Below are 18,403 nucleotides of genomic sequence, written 5' to 3' on the forward strand. Positions count from 1 at the left end.
AATCATAGATATCTGTAATCATAGACCGTAATAACGTTGTGGATCTGGAATGTGTGTAACAAATATACTCGAGGCACAATTTCCCCTTTCGGGTATTAAATGAATATACCGGGACAATCTCTTGAAACTTGAAAATCAACCGCGCATGCGCGAGTTTTATCGGCTGTTAGCGCAGGCTGACCATCCCGAGTTTCAGCTGTCAAACTGTTTCTGGCAGCGATGGAGTTGATACGAACTTTCTAGGTTAGAATCTCAAGTAATTGAGGTAGTGACTCGAAAAGGTTTGGGAAGCATTTGTTATTGGGTCGGAAAGTTGATTCTTCAAAGATCTGTCGGACGTTAACGCTTCTGCTCATTGAAATTTCAAACGTACAAATTTTGTGTAAGTTGCATCGCAGACAAAAATATCGCTTGCGGGAAGATCCCGCCGACCAATGAGATTGAATTATTTGGCGCATGCGCGGTTCATTTTCAAGTTTCATGACATTGTCCTGGTATGTGTAGGTACATCCTAGGGGGTAATCGCTATGTAAAATGACGTATACCGATTAGAATTACGGGGATCATGAGTTGGTTGGAAGGATCACAAGGATTGCAATATTTGAAAGGTCACAGCAAGATTGTACAGATTACAACGACCGCAAGTGTTTACAAAGGTGGCAGGGATTACAAAAGTGTTAGATAGAATGGACGACAACGATTACCAAGCATTACATGAGATTGCGAGAGATAATAACGATTGCATAAGCTTACGGAGCGTATGCACACCAGATCACAACAGCGATTGATTGTAGGACATTTCAAAGGGTTTCAGGAGTCCATGAAAACTGATAAACACAACGGATTTGTGTCCCCGATTGGATCATTGTCGAGAGCGTTTTTTCATCGGCACTAAAATCTCATCATGTTGAAGTTAGTAAAGTTATCGTACCGATTCACGCTAAGGAAAAACCGTTATTCTACGATTTTGAAACCGTTTGAAATTCGGTAAACTGTAATAAAACAAAACATACTCATATCTTACAACCTCAATTCCTTAAAAATCGTAATAAAAGTAAGAAAACAGTGATTTCTTTCCAATGTTTCGTTACGATAACATTACTAACATCAACCAACAAAATCTCAAGTCAAGTCCTATTTTGAACCGGTATAACGTATAGTTTAGCGTAACTCGTAACTATGAAAGTCGTGAATCATTGTTGACCACTAGATTACCCAGATTTGCAAATATATAAAGGTTTCGGATGTGGGTACGTAGATATTTACTCTTACCATATAAAGTTAATAGTGGCTGTAGCAAAGGCGACGCCTTGTCACGTTTCTTTGCCTCGAGGCTGCAGAGTAGTGCCCAGTTAGATAAGTAACTTGAAACTTGTGCCACTGTCGATTCGTGCAAGCACGCAATTTGTCAGCCGGAAATTTCTTGCCGGATGGCGGAAAGGAAGGGACGAAAGTTGACCTTACCTGAGGCGTTTCTTACCGTTCCGTATACAGATTTTTAACGTGACTATTAGAGTCGTGAAAATTTTTTCAAGTACAATTTGGAATAATGTAATCATCTTAGATAAATTTACCACATATCTTACTCGTAGAGATAATGCGAGTCAGGTTTATCTTTCATTTTGATCCTTAGAAGCTGACTAAGCTTACACCGAGAACTTGCAAATGATTAAAGCTTGACGTGTACTGGCCATTAACTTGGAAATCAAACCAATGGTTTCACTTTACTAACATTGAATTCGCGTAATTACTATAGATTTCTATTTTATCATCTGTTTTTCAGTGCTTTCCGAATTGGATAGAACCATGCGAAAATTGCAACACAATCACTGGAAGTTAGGGAAAATCACTCAGACTGCTGGGAAATTATCGGACGTGAAGCTGAATCACTTGTAAACTGAAATATAATGAAAGTACGCGACAGATAGCCAATGGAATGTTAGGGGCGTATGCCCATGGGAGTAGTCCGCTGGAAGAGTGGTCGAATTTCGAGTATTTATATCACGAAAATCATTCATTAGGTACATAGTAGAAAGTATTGCTCGAAGCATTGTTATCGGTAATGATGTGAAACTTTCCACCACGCGGTGACTATCTTGCAATGCCCACGATATCTCATAAATGGCTTAACCGATTTACATCAAATTTGGAGATAGTATTCTTGAATAGTTTATCGTTTTTCTCACGATACCATTTTTCCTAGCTATATTTTAGTGTTACTTAAATAATAATAAAAAAAAAAACGCCTTCAATTTTCGACGAAAGATCAAACTTCAAGTTTGAACGGTCGCCATTTTATTGAAACTAAAGCTCGACCATTGCAAATATGACAAAATATACAAGAATACGCTTTTCAAATTTTGAAATATCTTGGACTCCGAGCACAACGGTTTGATTCTACTTTACAAAATGTGTAAATGAAGTACAAGGTTCACACTTCTGAATAATCTAACCCCCAACCGAATTGAATAACTGGCCGTCGAGATATAAGTTCCCAAAACTCACCCACCTTTCTGACTGTTTACTGTATCGTATACCCCCTTAAGGGGGTGCCCTGGTCGATTTCGACGCTGACTTATATGTCTGCGAATATCGATGTCCACGTACCTCAAACGCGAAAAAAGTCTCAACAGTCCTATTCTATACACAATTCTGAACAAAAATACTCCAACTTATTTTAATATGACGCAAAAGTAAAGAAGCGGCACGAATTCTACGAATAGACTATTGCGATTTCGTAGAATCTGTGCCATTTCTTTATTTCTGCGTAAAATGAAAATGCATTGCAATATTTTTTTTTTCAGAATTGCGTACAGAATGCGATTGTCAAAATTTTTTCCGCTTTTGCAATACGTGGACATTGATACTTGGAGATATGTACACTCGGGGACAATAAATCTGAGACGGCAAATTTTTTACATTTGACAGTTATGTTGGCATCACAGAGAAACTTACAGCGCCATAGTCGGCCGAGTGCGAAACAAACCTAATATCAATAAACATAACATAACCCATGACCGTCGAATCTAACCTTACAATACCGCGGGGATAACGAATGGTTGGATTGACACGTATTCTAAGATTAGATTCGACGTTCATGGGTTATGTTATGCTTATTGAGATTGAGTTTGTTTCGCGCTCGGCCGGCTATGGCGCTGCATGTTTCTCCGTGTTGCCAACACAACTGTCTAGTGTAAAAAATGATCCGTCTCAGATTGATTGTCCCCAAGTGTACGCCAAGGTCGAAATCGACCAGGGAACCCCTTGACGGTACATCAACGAACTATAAAACAAATGAACTGCGGTTTATTCGGAATCTCGATTCGTCCCCCCTTCGAGCATATCTTGCGGTATCGCATCCGTATCTAGGTCTCTGTATTTGCGTAAGCTTCCGCACCAGAGTCGCCGTTCTTACTTGCACGAAAGTACCGAACGCGATAGCAGGCTAGAGCTGGTGTAGCTCGATTGTACGCTCTGAGCACGCGAAGCACGCGAATCGGATCGCGAACGTAAACAGTCGTCGACGTTACATACGTATGTTTGTCGTTTGTTCTGCGATACATTTCCAGAGTGAACTTGTTCGGCGATCCGGTCGTTCGACGGCGCCCGGCGGTGCCGCACGCTCGCACAATAAACGGCGGTGCACCTTGACACCTACTTTACTTGCCGATGAGGCGAGGAACCCGACGACGCCGACGCCGACGGTGACGGTGACGGTGACGGTGACGGAACGACGACGTCGAAATCGCGCCTCGCCTCGCCTCGCGGTTCGCATCGGCGATAGTCGCCGCGTCGCGTTCAACGCCTCCGCATCATCCGTCGGAGCGACGGAATTTGCGTCGAGTTCGGCCCGCAGGAAAGGGAGAAAAGAAGCCTCGACATGCACGTTATACGCGATGCGACGGTTCGCCGGAGAAATTGATAATACGAAACGATACTCGCGGACTCGAAGGACAACATGTACATATATATATGTGTAATTACCGATTGTTTGATCGAGTTTCCTTGTCTGAGAAACTTACGAGACTTTAACGATGTGTCTTTGAGAGAAGAACGAAATTCAAATTTGAGTTTAAATCGTTCGAGTCACCCTGTTGGAATTACCGAGTGCAACGGAGTAATCCCCTGGTTATAGTTACACTTGAGTGTTCACCGATACGTGCCTGAAATTTTCGAACTTACGCCGTTCGATTTGTTTCGTGCCACGGTACGAGGGAGATGATTTTAAATAAATACATTCAACCGCAGGTGCTGCGCGGAAGCAAAGTTATAAGTAACCATTTAATGCCGACTTGTTGCCATTGAATACAGTGTGAGTAAAATAGGAAGACTGAGAGAGAGAGAGAGAGGGATTCAGCAGCACACGTGCGCGTTTTGAAAATACCTAACAGTTTCCTTCCACCGGAGCGTTTCGTTACAGGTTTATTTGACGACATAATTAAACATTTAACCATCTCCAAATAAACTTGATTTGTGCTTGTGCTTCTCCTGAACGAATTTGTTACCCGATATACACACGGTAAATATCTCCACGATTTTATTGTTAAATACATGTATAGTCTGTATTATTTGTATTAGCACGCACTGAAAACTGGGGAAACTTGACGCTTGTAGGGCTGTGTATGAGGCAGTTGATACCATTTTGACCTGGGTCTGACCCTTGACCTCTCAGATTTGGCCCACGATTTTTTAAATCATTGTTCTCACTTTGAAACGCATTCAGTTTTTTATTTTTTATTTTTTAGAATTTTTCGACATGTTTTTAATTTTCTACAAATTTCAAAAATCATGTTATTAGTCGATACAATTTAAAAATTTGAAAAAATTCTGGAAAATCGTGTGCCAGATATAAAAAAAATTAAGCTTAGAGCTGGAGTGAGGAGATTTTTCCTTCTTACTGTTTTCAAGATTTTTCCGAAACAAAAACCGTTGAAAAAATTAAAAATGGGATTCATTTTACTGTAGATGGTTGTTAAAAAACATTTTCATATGTCGCATCGGATTCTTGAATTTTTTTCTTCTTCATTTTGGTTATAAAAAAAAATTGAAAAGGTAAGAGGGTGCCGAAAAATCAGAAACAATTTTAAAAATGCGGTGTCTCATATGAAAATGTTTCAACAACCATCTATAGTAAAATGACACCCGCTTCTAATTTTTTTAACGTTTTTTTCGATACAAGCTTGAAAACAGTAGGAAAGAAAAAGCTTCCCACTCTGGCTTTAAGCTTAAAAATTTTAATATTTGACAAACGAAATTTCAGATTTTTAAATCGTCTCGATCAATACCATGGTTTGGGAAAATTGTAGAAAATTAAAACCGAGTCGACAAATTATAAACAAAACCGAGTGCCTTTCAAAGTGAGAACTAGCACATGAAAAATCGCGGGCGAAATCCGAGAGGTCAGGGTCAGACCCAGGTCGAAATGGTATGAACTGCCCCATATCCTAAGTACTTGAATCGAGCATATAACGTTCTAAAAAACTATTAGTAATCATTGGAATGAAATCACAAGGAATTGCTTGAAAACGATTTTCGTAATCTACCACAATCGTAGTTGTACGTAATATAACTATGGTAATTGGTAACACGGGCTACGATCAATGTTAGGTGTAACAACAATTTAGTATCATCTAATTGATACTGTAATCGTAATACTTCCACAATCAGCAAAATTTCTTCACAACATCTGCATGAAAGTTCGATCTTCAACGCTTGTGGGGCATACGTAAAGTCCCTCATTTCTTAACAGTGCGGTAAAACGACGTTAGCGCATGCGCACAATGAAAATGCTTAATTTTACACACTAGGACTTAATTTTGCACACGCGCACTTTCGAATAACTCAATTTTATGCATTGCATCATTGAGCGTAAGTCACTTTACCCATATTCTCGCGATGTCAGCGGCCTCTGCGTTGCTTCTAAAATGAAACTTTCCTTCGCAAATGTTGAAAAATAGCGCGTGTCATACGTGCGGGGATGGGTGGTGTCTTAGATTCAAAATTTATAAAATTGTCATATTTTTGAGCAGCTAAAATCTTTTTTTAAATAAACAAACAAACACCGGAATCATAAGCAAATAATATCGATCGAATCTATTAAATCTCGAACTGTTTCGAATTAATTTCAAATGAAACACAGGCATCCAAGTTCTTGTTTTTGCAATTTCAATATTTTCTATTTTTGCATATCCGCACAGATCTTTGTAGCTTACTAGTATAATAACTTTATAATCACTCAATGCACGATTATATCGTAACAAAGTTAATAATAAGTATCGATTGACCAATTGACTAACCCACCTCCTTAAGAGGATGCTGTAGTCCGTCTTTAGCGACGGCGTTGAATGTCATTTTTTTATCAAGTCGCACCACTGATGTAAAAATACTGCAGTCAACGTCATTCTACATGCAATGCCGAAACAAATATCAAGACATTTTTTTTTTTTAAATATTCCTATAATTGAATTTTGCAGAAATATATTTTCTGAAGTTATTTTCGCATGAAACCAAAAAGTTTTTAGATATTTTTAACCAGCATCGCTTGTAGAATTGCGCTGACTGCTACATTTTTGCTTCAGTGCTGCGCAAGTTTTGACATTTGCCAAAATAAGTAACATTTTACTCAGTCGGTAAAGACTGACTATAGCATCCTCTTAAGGGTGTCTAGTGGTTGCTGCGGTACCAAGAGGCGCTTCGATGAATTCTCCGCGCGGCTCGCTGTAGCTTGAGCGTGGTTTTTTTTTATGTATGAATGAAAATATCACACAATTTTTAAACGATCTTCAGAATATCACTAACTTTTCCGAATCCCGCTACAAAAGAGCGATGCACGGTCCAAATTTGAACATTTTACGTTCATTTGTTTATTTAATATGCATGAAACATAAGGGTGAGTTTACTCGGTCGGTAAGGTAGGAGTGCTACGTACCCTTAATGAAACAGTCTCTTGCTTGACGTATATTTGCTTAGTTAAAACGAGTTTGTCATCAAGTAACAGGATATGCTGTAGAAAATAGTTACATTGATTAATGGTCTAGTAAATGATGCAAGGTTGTTATTTCGCCCTAAAGTTCACAATTAATGGCCGAATTTGTCAGCGGAAGCAGGAAGTCTTAAGCACACTAACTCAATATCTTGGTTAAACTTCTGCGATTATGTGAGAGAAAAAGGTCGAAAAGTTGCTTTATCCGCAGACCACGAAATCCTGATGTTACGTTAATTGAAACAACCAATGGCAAACGACTAATCAACGCTGTATAACATAAAGGAGGGGATGAATTGCAACAATCAGTAGAGTTGAAGTTTATGGTAACGTTAAAGTTCCGAAACGTCGAAAAAAACGTCACTGTCTTCTATCTTTAGAGTAACTTTGAACGATTTGAGCTTGCAGAATATAAATGTTGGACCGGTTTAAAAAAAAAAAATTTCTCGTTACGGACCCTTCAAAAAGTTAGTTTTTTACCTCAAACGACGCCTTCCGAAACCGGAACTCGGTCGCGAATTTCTAAAACGTGACTCATCCGGTTTGAATTTTTCAAGGACTCCAACCAAAATGTCTTGACAACTATACAAGTTGGGAAACTGTTTATGGTTTCATTTTGTAGATAGTCAAATTTTCTATGTATGAAAAAGGTCGAGACTACTACACACCTAAATGTTCATCTTGTAATCGATACGGATGTTTAAAGTTGAGTACATTGAATAAATGAATGAAGATGCTTATTAACTTGTAAATTTTTATCTCACCCGTGTTCTAAGCTGATACAAATAATGTCACGTAGTAGTCACGATATTTTTTTGAAGAAAATTTGATTACGTACAAAATGAAACCAAAAACAGCTTGTAACTTGTATAATTTCCGAGATATTTCAGTTAGATTGTTTGAAAAATTCAAACCAGAATAGTCACCTTTTAGAATTTTACTACCAAGTTCCGGTTTCGGGAGGCTTTGTTTCAGGCTAAAAACTAAGTTGTCGAAACTGAAAAAAAAAACTGGCCTAATAAGAATGCTAATGTTGTATTACGGTTTAATGAATTTCTGACAATCCTAAAGTTGCAAAGTACCTCGTCTTCGGTAATAACGACGTTTCATTACAATTACAAGCCGTTCTGCAAATTAGGGAATTCGTAAGACTGAAAGGGGGATATTAGACATTTCAGAAAGTTTTTGTTATGGCCGAGAGAAAATATTTGGAGATAAGTTTATTCTTTGTAAAGGATCAGCGTTCTATTCAAAAAAAATTTAAAAAAATGCAATCTATCGATGTTGAATGTTTATCGATTTTGATACTAGTTTTTGAACATAGCGTACAAGGTTAATTTGCTTCAGATTAGGACAATACTTGTTTTTGCTGGAGCAAGGTCTTAATATTAGTTTTTGTATTACAAAAAGTCTTTCCTATTTGAATAACATGTCAAAAATAGATAGTTATTCTAGTTTATACTCGAAAATATTGAAAATAATCGTGAATACGATCTTTCATTGATATAATCGTGCAGATAATTAGATTATCCTTAGAAATGATCATATCTGTAATAGAGTTAGAGTAACCAGACACCAGAACTCTTTATACGTACTTTTCAAAATGGCGGACTGAAGCCCACCTTCTGAGATCTTCAAAAACAAATGTATTATACGTGTTATATTTAGATAAAAATTAAACCAATCCAACCGTCAAACAGTACTACACTGTTATTTTGAAAAATTCCGCGGCAAGACTGCAATGAGTATACTTATTTTTTACAAAGGAATTAGCTGGCCAAACGTAAAAGCTTAGCTTTCTTGCAATAGGCACGATCGGATGATCAAGTTTCTAGTCCTAAATAGCTCAGTTTAGTTTCTTTGATGTTCGAACAGCAAAGAACGGGGCAAACGCGTCGCATGCAAAAAATTTCCAAGTAGCGAACGATGGTGAGAGAGAAACAGATAGGCTAAGTTGAAGACAAAACGTCGTATACCGAATTTTATAAAAAATGGTGGAAAATTCTGAGAATTATGAATTTTTTTTTCAAGTTGGGGCTTTCACCATTTTGTGCCCGGAATTCGACAGATATTCAACAAAATCGTGTCGAATCTTCATCGAATAATTGAATTTTTTGCTTCAATTTCAATCGAATCAATTTGGCCGTTTATTTGGAGATTAGGATATACGTCACCACAAATAGTGAAAATGTCTAGAGTTTCGTTACATTTATCCACCGAATACTTCATGTATCACTAAAATTTCGTCCAAGTAGGTCAAGCCATTCCTCTATAATTTGGAATGGACGAAATAATTATTAAAAAGATTGAAAATTCGCCGTTCCATAACCGGAAGCGGTAAAAGCTTGGAAAATTTCAAGGATTATCTGTTCCTAATACTTGACTTTACACCAAACTTTCGTTCGAATCTATTTAACCGTTTGTCCGGAATTTTGGACACAACACTTCCTTGGCTAAATATGTTAGGCAACGGTTTATATGTGTGCGATGAAACGTATTTTGAAGAAACCAATAATTTTTTCCTCTACCGCAACAATTGACGGTTCAATAATTGTGGTTATATTGCAAAAGATATCGCAGGATAAAAAATACAAGAATACACGCAAACCGAACTCGAGTGGTAAACTACAAGTTTTTTTTTTACCGAGACGAGTTTCTTATCGGGTTTCCTGTAGCTAAAAATAAAATGTTAAATGGGTCATATTATTTTATAGATCATTTTTTCAACTGAATTATTCAGCGAATCTACAGTTATTTCATTATTAAGAATTTAGTGATCTGGCCTAAAATCTGGATTTATCGGGCAACGAGTTGGGCGCACGCAATGTTACGAATATACATAGTCATACTTTTTGAAGCATGGGTGATTAGACTTTGTTCGGTTGTTACACGACGTATGCTGAACATAAATTATCAGAGTGCAAAATAATGTACAGTAATGTTCATGCTAATAGATTCCCAGTGCCTTACTATGTTTTCGAAATCCAAACTGAAACGAGTTTCCTTTCTCATTAAATTTTATCTGACAATAATTAGCGACGCAAGTCACCAGAGAAACAAACGATACGTTGATCATAGACACGTAAAATTTCCAAGTAAAGAAAACTCGTTTCAGTTTTGACTTGGAATAAATTGTAAACAAAATGAAAGGGTCCACTTTGAAGTCGTGCATTAAAATTACATGTCAAATCGGTTTTTGTAACTTTTTTGTTGTATATACACATTTCTGGAGTATTTAAAGGATAAATCGGTGACTATGGGCTAAAAATAAGCAGAACCAATTGCCTTGTTTTTTTTTTTTGTACCGAAAAGTAATTAATCATAAAGCCGAAGAAACTACTTCGATGAAAACTTGTTCGATATTATCATAGATACTAAATTTTACAGTGTCGGTGTTGAAATTTATTCTATATTTTAGTGAAACAATCGATTTTCTCAATCGTTTTTGATCCGATTTCAGAGAACCGAGCGGTATTAATTTACTTCGTTTTATGGTACAACAGGTCGATTGATAGCTTTGTTTGTAATCATCATTTTGTTTCAGAGTTATACATTTTCTCTGCTTTCTGACCAAGTGAAAATTTTACGTTAAAAAATCGCAAGAGTAGATAAGAACGTGATCTCGCACAATATACACTGAGAGATTCTTACATCGGAGATGATTATAAAAAAAATGCGTATGTGGAAAATTTATAAACGCTGTTACTTGTACAGTCTTGTGGAAATTTACGCGCCCACTTCCGTAAGGCGAGCTTTACGACACTAGTTATAGGAACAACGGTCATTTAATATCTATAAAAAGTCTCATACTCTGTAGGGTATTGGCAATGAGAGAGAATATAGCATTTACCTACTTAAACCTTAATTCGCCGCGCAACGGAATCGTTCGACAGCTTGTTTCAGGCTTGTATTTTGCTACACCCGCAAACTTTTATACATGTGTAGTAGAGCCATCAAAATAAAGAGTCGAGACATTCGGTGCTTCGGTTTGATTGGTTTTTCGAAACCGGACGACACATGGATGTTTAAACGATAAGATTCTTCAATTTACGATGCTTAAACATCGTCACAGTATTCAATAAATATCATCTAAAATATTAGATAGTTAGATTTGTCTTTCGAGAGTCTTAAGGGCAGTGAAATGATTCTTAAATATGTACTATTGTTATCTACATGTATTAAACGACCAATCCGAACATAACCTACCCTACCATTGTGACAACTAACCGTATGTTTTCATTTTTATTTTTCCTCAATATTTCAAAACGAATGAGCTTTTTCACAGGAAAAGGAAGGTAAAAATTATAGTCAAGTCAAAGTTTCGATCGTTAGATCATTCGTTAACAATTTGTGGTGCGAGCCCGTAATAAAAGTGACAAGAAGGCACTGTGAGAGACCTCCTCTTGGGTCTCGTGGCCGCACCGTTTGACCCTTTTAATTCCCAGACCGTTAGTTTTATTACTTCTCAATCAGCTTTACTGATTGCTGTATACAAGACAAGTGCGGCGTTTCTTTTAATTTCGTATATTGTTCGTCCCGACACTCTCATCGCTACTTATCCATCTACTCGTAGCGATGCAAGGGCAGTCCGAGCAAAAAGTTTGCGTACAAGAAGTTATGCGGAGTCCGCTAAGTTATACCATATATGTTTTAAACGAAGTCGTATTAATGAAAGTGAACGTGCTTCGAATGCGTAACAAGTTTTTTTTTTTCTAAACATTAGACATGCAAACTAACTCGAAATTATTTATCTTTTAAAATTTCCATATTTCTTTTATTTATCGTGGGGCTAATTGTAGAAGAATAAAAAAGAAAATACCTGCTTACGCAAGAAATTAATGGGCATCGACGCTACTCGGCGAACAAACACTCTTGTGGAAAATACGAATTTTGTAAACAGCCTACAAAAATAAATATGAAAAACCAAAAACTTTCGATTAGTTTTCACCAAAGTTTTTCATAAAACGAATCGTGCAATTACAAAGTTGCGTGTGTTTGACATCTCTACACACTTATCTACACGGCACAAACTACATTCATAAAATACCAAGATTATGCATAAAAATTGTATTCTAATACGAAGAGTGGCGCAATTCGTTTCATGTATAGAGCTAATTCATTAACATCTAGATAAACAGATAACAGCCGTCGTCGCGTGGTTTACAAGCTGCAATGTACAGAAAATACAATGCCTACCAATGGCGCTTCCGGCACATTGATAGAAAGAATTGTATGTATATGTACGAACACCTTGTCTGATGTAGTAGTTGTTTAGCAGAAGAAACCAACTCATTACTTATCATTCATTCAACCTGCTCATTTGGTAGACACTATATCTCGTTTTCGCCATCTTGCCGTGGATAGCGATAGTTCGTTTCTATGTTTTTATAGTGTGTATGCCCCTTCTCCCCCTCTTTTGTTCACGTACCTAACATGGCAGTGACGAAGATGAAATGTTTTCAGTCGAGTTGAGTAGTTCTTGTATGGTGTCAGAAATTCTGGCGCGGAAATACTTATACGATATAGACAGACATACGTGGATTGTGAAAAATGTGGTCGAACAGACCGGTGTGGAGTTCTTTACATCAATGTTTGCCATGACTTTGGAAATTTTCCCCCGGAGATCATCAGATTTATATCGAACAGCGTTGTATTGACACCAAATTATACAAACCAACATTTTTCTTACAGTATAATATGAAAACGATTTTATGCCACATTGTTCACGCAATAAACGACTATACCGTGAAAAAAAATTTTACATCTTGGGGTATCCGAGTACGTAACGTAATAATTGTACCGAGTATTGTGAGAGTCGACAGTGTTTTATTTTTGAAGTACGCAGATTCGATCATTCTTATTTGGTCATTTATTTTTGGAAGAATTTTGGAAATGATAAAATATGCGTCAATTTATTGCACGAACATGAATCCGTTTTTTGATGAACATATTATATTATATTTGCTTTTTCCTGTCCGAAGGACATGAAAATATGATATATCCGATTTATTTAACCTTTATTTTTAATCTGCACCCCGAATACAAATTTTCCAAAAAATTTCAGCACGGGATATCCGACTGTTCTGAAGTTGCATTTATTTTCGCAGTGTTTCGTATATTTTTGACGGTGGTATCGCCATAATTGGTAACAATTTACGTAAAGAATACTTTCGTTTTTAGTTATCAGGCAAAAGGCAGTCAGTTCAACGAAGTATATGGAAAAGGGATGGTGAAGCGGGATTAGAAAAAAGTTTTGAATTAAAAATCGACGTATAACAACGAAGACAAGACAGAGGCGTCCTTTACTGTCTAAGCTTATCTGAAGTCACAGACGATGACTGGTATAAAAAAATATATTCTTCTTCATCCTGTTATCAGGGTTGTTTTACAATACGCGGTGTATCTTAGCACAAGATACGCGTCAGATACCCTGCATTAATACGCGGCAAATGATTTTCTTATCGCTGTTATCTTCGCAAGGTAAAAACTTGTCTAACTGTGATGGTCTCGATGCGAGGCAATGAGATGTACGTGGTGTTAAACCTTGCCGATTTTCAAAACTAAGAGAATTATCAACGTATTCACACTTATTCGTCAGCGATTACACGCAAAAACACTATGAACTGTATAACGCGAATCCAATCAGATTCAGACGAATGGTTAATGAAAGAAAAGAACAGTACCAGCGTAGATAAAATTGGTCATTCTCGATTCGCAGTTTTCGTACATGTCGAAGAAATTGCGCAAAATTTGTGTTCTGTCACGCCAGTGTTGCCAACTTCAATATCGTTGTAGTGATAATACAGGCCTTAGGTAACGTCTTTTAACGTAGTTTTATAGGTAGCTTTAGGTACCATTTGGCGAAGTAAGTATCTTCCTTGCCAACGGAGCATGTAATTCGCTAAATTAAGCCGTTAAACGACTCATCCGATCACTTTTCTATCAACATCAATTTGGATGAAAACGCACCTTTTAATCAGGGTAAAAGCTCGGCTCATCTGACCCAGTTACGCATCGGGTTCGTGGTTCTGACCACCGGACTGTCTCGAGAGATATCATTGATATCTGATTCAAGCCGCGAGTGCCTTGTACAATTAACAACGTCTACATGGCAAGCCCAAAAGTATCAGCAAAAATATGTTTGGATTTCAACGAAATTAAAGTTCGTCCCTCACTTTCCATATCCTTTTTTCGCTGCTTACTTTACGAAGAGATAGTCGTATGTTGACAATTTATCGAATTACCGTATACGTAAACGACGAAGATCTCGTTGAAAATAAGAAGAAAAGAAAATTGAAAGAAATGAAATTATAAACAATAAAGCTTAGACATCGATGCTTCGTTTCAAATCGTTCTAAAATGGTTAAAAATCTAGCAGATTCGTTCGACTTCACTCTACGATGACACGTTTTATTGGGAAGATTATTTTCTACAAAATCCATTTTCTCCAGTTATAGCCAATTCAACGTTCCCTGTATTTATTATTATCGTCTCCTGCGACACCGATAAAGTTTTTTTTTCAACGCTGGAATTTTGAAAGATTTCACTACATGCTCCTGAATGGTTATGGAAATTGTTGTACAGCTTGTCCGAATCACAGTGCAGCTCAAATTGCAATTTACAAAGCTTGAGGCAAGTTTTTCATATCACAGGTAAATTGCAGTGCGGTAGAATTTAGTAAATTAATGCACTCCTCGCGTGTTATCTTCTTTGCGTACGAGATATCGAAGTACGCGTCGTCAAATCTCGATGAAGAATTTCATTCTTCTGATCTAGTCTCCCTTTCTATCTCTTTTTCTTTTCAACCTATAGTCGCAGCTGTATAGAAATCTACGTAGACTTCCGTCTTCTTGAAATACCCTCATCTTACGGTTGAAGTTATCGTGGCTTCGGTCTCCGACCATCGAGATACTGATGAGCTCGCTGAACTACCTTTGAAGAAATATGATTCCAATATAACATAAAAGATGGAACGTTGAACGATTTGCCAAATTCTTTTTATACCGAAGACTGTTTATGTTTTTACGAGAATCTCACACAGGCACGCACAATTTGTTACGTAACGTATCTTCTGTTTATTAATTACGCAATTCTGAATCCTAAGCATCCTTAAATGCTTATCCAACGATAAATTTCAGATCTTGCCGAAGTTCTCGACCCTTATTTTCTATTACGTTTTCGTTATGTTGTTGGTAATTTGACTCCAAAATTCCCAGCCGTTGGTTATAACCTTTCATCGTTCGTCGATCTAATTCAGACCAATTGTCATCTTCCTGATCCGATATACGTGCACTGAGAAAAATTTCATTTGTCACAGTAACTAGAAAAATTCAGTGAAACAGGTATCGCTAAGAAAACTGTTTGAATATCGTTGAAATTACGAAAAACGAGGTACGCCTAACCATTTTGCGCTAATGGCGATCCTTTTTTGGTAATAGCAACGCAAAATCAGTTTGTTCCGTTTATTCTACTTTTCTAGTTAAACAAGGCTTTAACATCAATTTATCGTTGCACAAGCATTAAATTATCACATCGGTTACAAGAAAATACATCAACAGTGATCGTAACGAGAAAGAATAGTAACGGATACTAGACTTTCCGGTAACAGCTATAAAACTAATTTTCATTTTCTACCTGGAACAATATTTTTCATTTCTCTCAGTGCGCGTAACCGGAATCATTATTTTTCTCTCATCACTTCCGCCGGTAGAAATTCATTCGGTTTCAATCGTATTTCGTATCTCGATTAAACTTCGCTCAACAGCTTTGCACTCTGCAATCCGAGGGCAAATAAATAAAATCAACACGCGTCTGGCAAATAAAAAAACCCCTAACGAGATATCTGCAATCGGTATTTTTTAAGCCGACCGGTCGTCGTATTTCTTAAGGGACAGACACTGCGACGGATTCTGTGCACGTGATGTACAACACATAGGATCGACGCACGAAGCGTTAACTCGATTAACATCTCGGCCTTGTTACGCACGACAAAGTTCTTGATCTGAAGATGTGGTGGGCACGTAGCGAGCGCTAAAGAATGTCGTGCGAATAATATCCATAACGTTTACCGTCACGATACTGACAACTTTTAGCCGTATATTTGCACGAGGCTGTTCTTGACTGATACTAATCTGCCGTTCAACTCTGCGAGTCTCGGCATAATGCACGCAAATCAATAAACCGCTCATTTTGTTGTTTTAGTACTTTTTCTCATTCTATTTTGCAAACAAACTTCAGCAGACACTGTTCTCGATGTTACTGGCTAAGGTACTAACCTCATAAAATAACAAAAACTTAATATTTTAGGTGTATGTTTTTTTTAACTTTCGAGTTCAACTGTCCAGAAGCGAACGAAATTTTCTAGTAGCTGAAGTATAAATTTACGAAAAAATAAACGAAGCCCTCCGGTGAAGCTTCTTCAAGTTTCAAATTGAAACGGTACAGTGCCAAGTATTAAACGACACGTTTGAAATTTATATTGGTGATAAATAATATTTTATCGAATCTCGAATTTGTTATTTTGAGTGTATAAAAAAAAAAAAAGTAAACAAAAAACAAATACACTTATATTATCGGAAAAATTTCCTCACCGACCAAAAAATTCCCTGAAAGTTTCAGGACTTTACCGAGAAAATGGAAACCGTAATTAAGTCGATGCATTAGTGATGTTTTCATTCGATGTAGCTTCATTACGTCTAATTAGTAATTAGTGCCTTCCATCCTGTCTCGTATTTCGCCAAAGTGGTTAATTGGAAAATTTTCAGTATAGATAGCAACAGGTATCTTCAACCGACCAGCTAAGTTTTAACGAACCACGATGAAGACCGGTATACGGCTAATGGCTTAGCCTCGTTGACGTTATTCAAGCTGATACACGAAATAAGAGGCATCGCATATTTCTCAACTACAACAGATCCTCCCCTACATTATCCTCAGATGATTATGTCTGATAACGTCTAGTTGGTGTTCCTTCTTAAATTTGTCTTTCGAATGGCAAAAGATCGGTCATTCCTCTCTAACGAGACTTCTCATCTATGTCGGTGCCACTTTGCTCATTTATTGTCACCCGAACGACGTATGTATAAATATCACGTTGTCGTCCCACAAAGTACCAAATTTCAGTGTATACCTGCAATGTATATTACGCCTTGGCAGAATCGATTCTGTGAGAATAGTTACAGCGGAATTTGCTGCGAAAAATACGTCGATGAATCGATTTGATTCGTCGCTATACGGAACGTTCTTCGTTATTTTAGTTTTAAAAAGTCACCGATCACAGGCGATAAATTAATTCGCTGAATCGTGACTTCGCGAATGGTAATTTTGGGTTTATAAAACATAGGAGAGTCGAATTTTGTCACAAAACTTTGTCAGTCTTATGAGATGTTTTTATAGAATGTATAACTCGGGACGAAACGATTCGGATTCGTTTCGAACTCGTGAAACATCGAACGAAACCTTTTTTGTTTCCTTTTTTGCAATGGTGCAAAAATTACTTGACCGATCGAACCCTAAATTTAGTCACTTCTAAGTTGAGAAATGTTCCGTCGGTCGAGACCAAATTCATCCAAATCCGCATATTCGTTCCTGAGGTATCGCCGACCAGATATTGATGACATACATGTACACACACCCATCGTCCATTTGAAAATGGTCAGTCATTTTCTAGATCTTGAAACGTGGAGATCTACCGAAAACAACTTTTCAAATCCTCGGCGATTATAATAAATCACCATATTCTCGTTTTTTTTTTTCAGAGGTGCCGAAATTTAAAAACAAGCACGCGTTGACGATTTTCAATGCCTGATTTGTTTTTCGAGTTCTATTAGTTTGAGAAATTTGGAAAGGTATTTTCCAAAAATTCATAACTTGGGTCGAAATTGAAATGCAAATGAAAAAAAAAATCGCGAATACTCCTTTTGTTGGATCGAATTGAATGGAGAATAAAGTGAAGCATTGCTAACATTCGGCCAAAAAATCACGTCCAATTTCAAAAATGGTAACCCATATAAACATGTAATGTATGGTCATTCGGGACTCGGAGCGTTGAGGTTTCGTTTTCAATTTTTACAAATTCGTTCGGCAATGACCCGTTATTGTAATTTTTATTCACCTGTGACTCGTCCACGCCTTACCTAACTTCAGTAGACCGTATCTGTTGGGTGCGTCCAGCATTATGATTGACCTGAGCTACAGGGTATGAAGCGATCAATAACAGCGTCATCGTTAAATAAAGGATACTGTCCGCCGAATATGCGGAAAATAAAGTCCTGTAATTATATGTATAGATGGTGGTGGTTGAAATGAATAATTTTTACAGAAAACTCACGCGATGGAACGTAGCATTGAAAGGTTTTTCAATATCGACAATTATCAGATTTCTTGAACTATGCAATCTTCTTTTAACAATTTCTTATCATA

The 18,403-nt window shown here is 37.2% G+C and overlaps 1 protein-coding gene across 11 annotated transcripts in view; it reads left to right on the forward strand.

Moving 5' to 3' along the window:
- ATP8B (ATPase phospholipid transporting 8B) overlaps window positions 1–18,403 on the forward strand; it is a 116,771-nt gene that overhangs the window by 43,802 nt on the left and 54,566 nt on the right. Inside the window, exon 1 of one of the 11 annotated variants that reach the window (XM_046617292.2) lies at window positions 3,678–4,519. The exons of the other annotated variants lie outside the window; for them this stretch is intronic. The gene's annotated coding sequence lies outside the window, so the exon portion shown is untranslated. Of the gene's footprint in view, window positions 1–3,677; window positions 4,520–18,403 lie in introns of those variants that run through there. 11 annotated transcript variants of the gene reach the window in all.

Source organism: Neodiprion pinetum, chromosome 3 (assembly GCF_021155775.2).
Source record: "Neodiprion pinetum isolate iyNeoPine1 chromosome 3, iyNeoPine1.2, whole genome shotgun sequence".
NCBI lineage: Eukaryota > Metazoa > Arthropoda > Insecta > Hymenoptera > Diprionidae > Neodiprion > Neodiprion pinetum.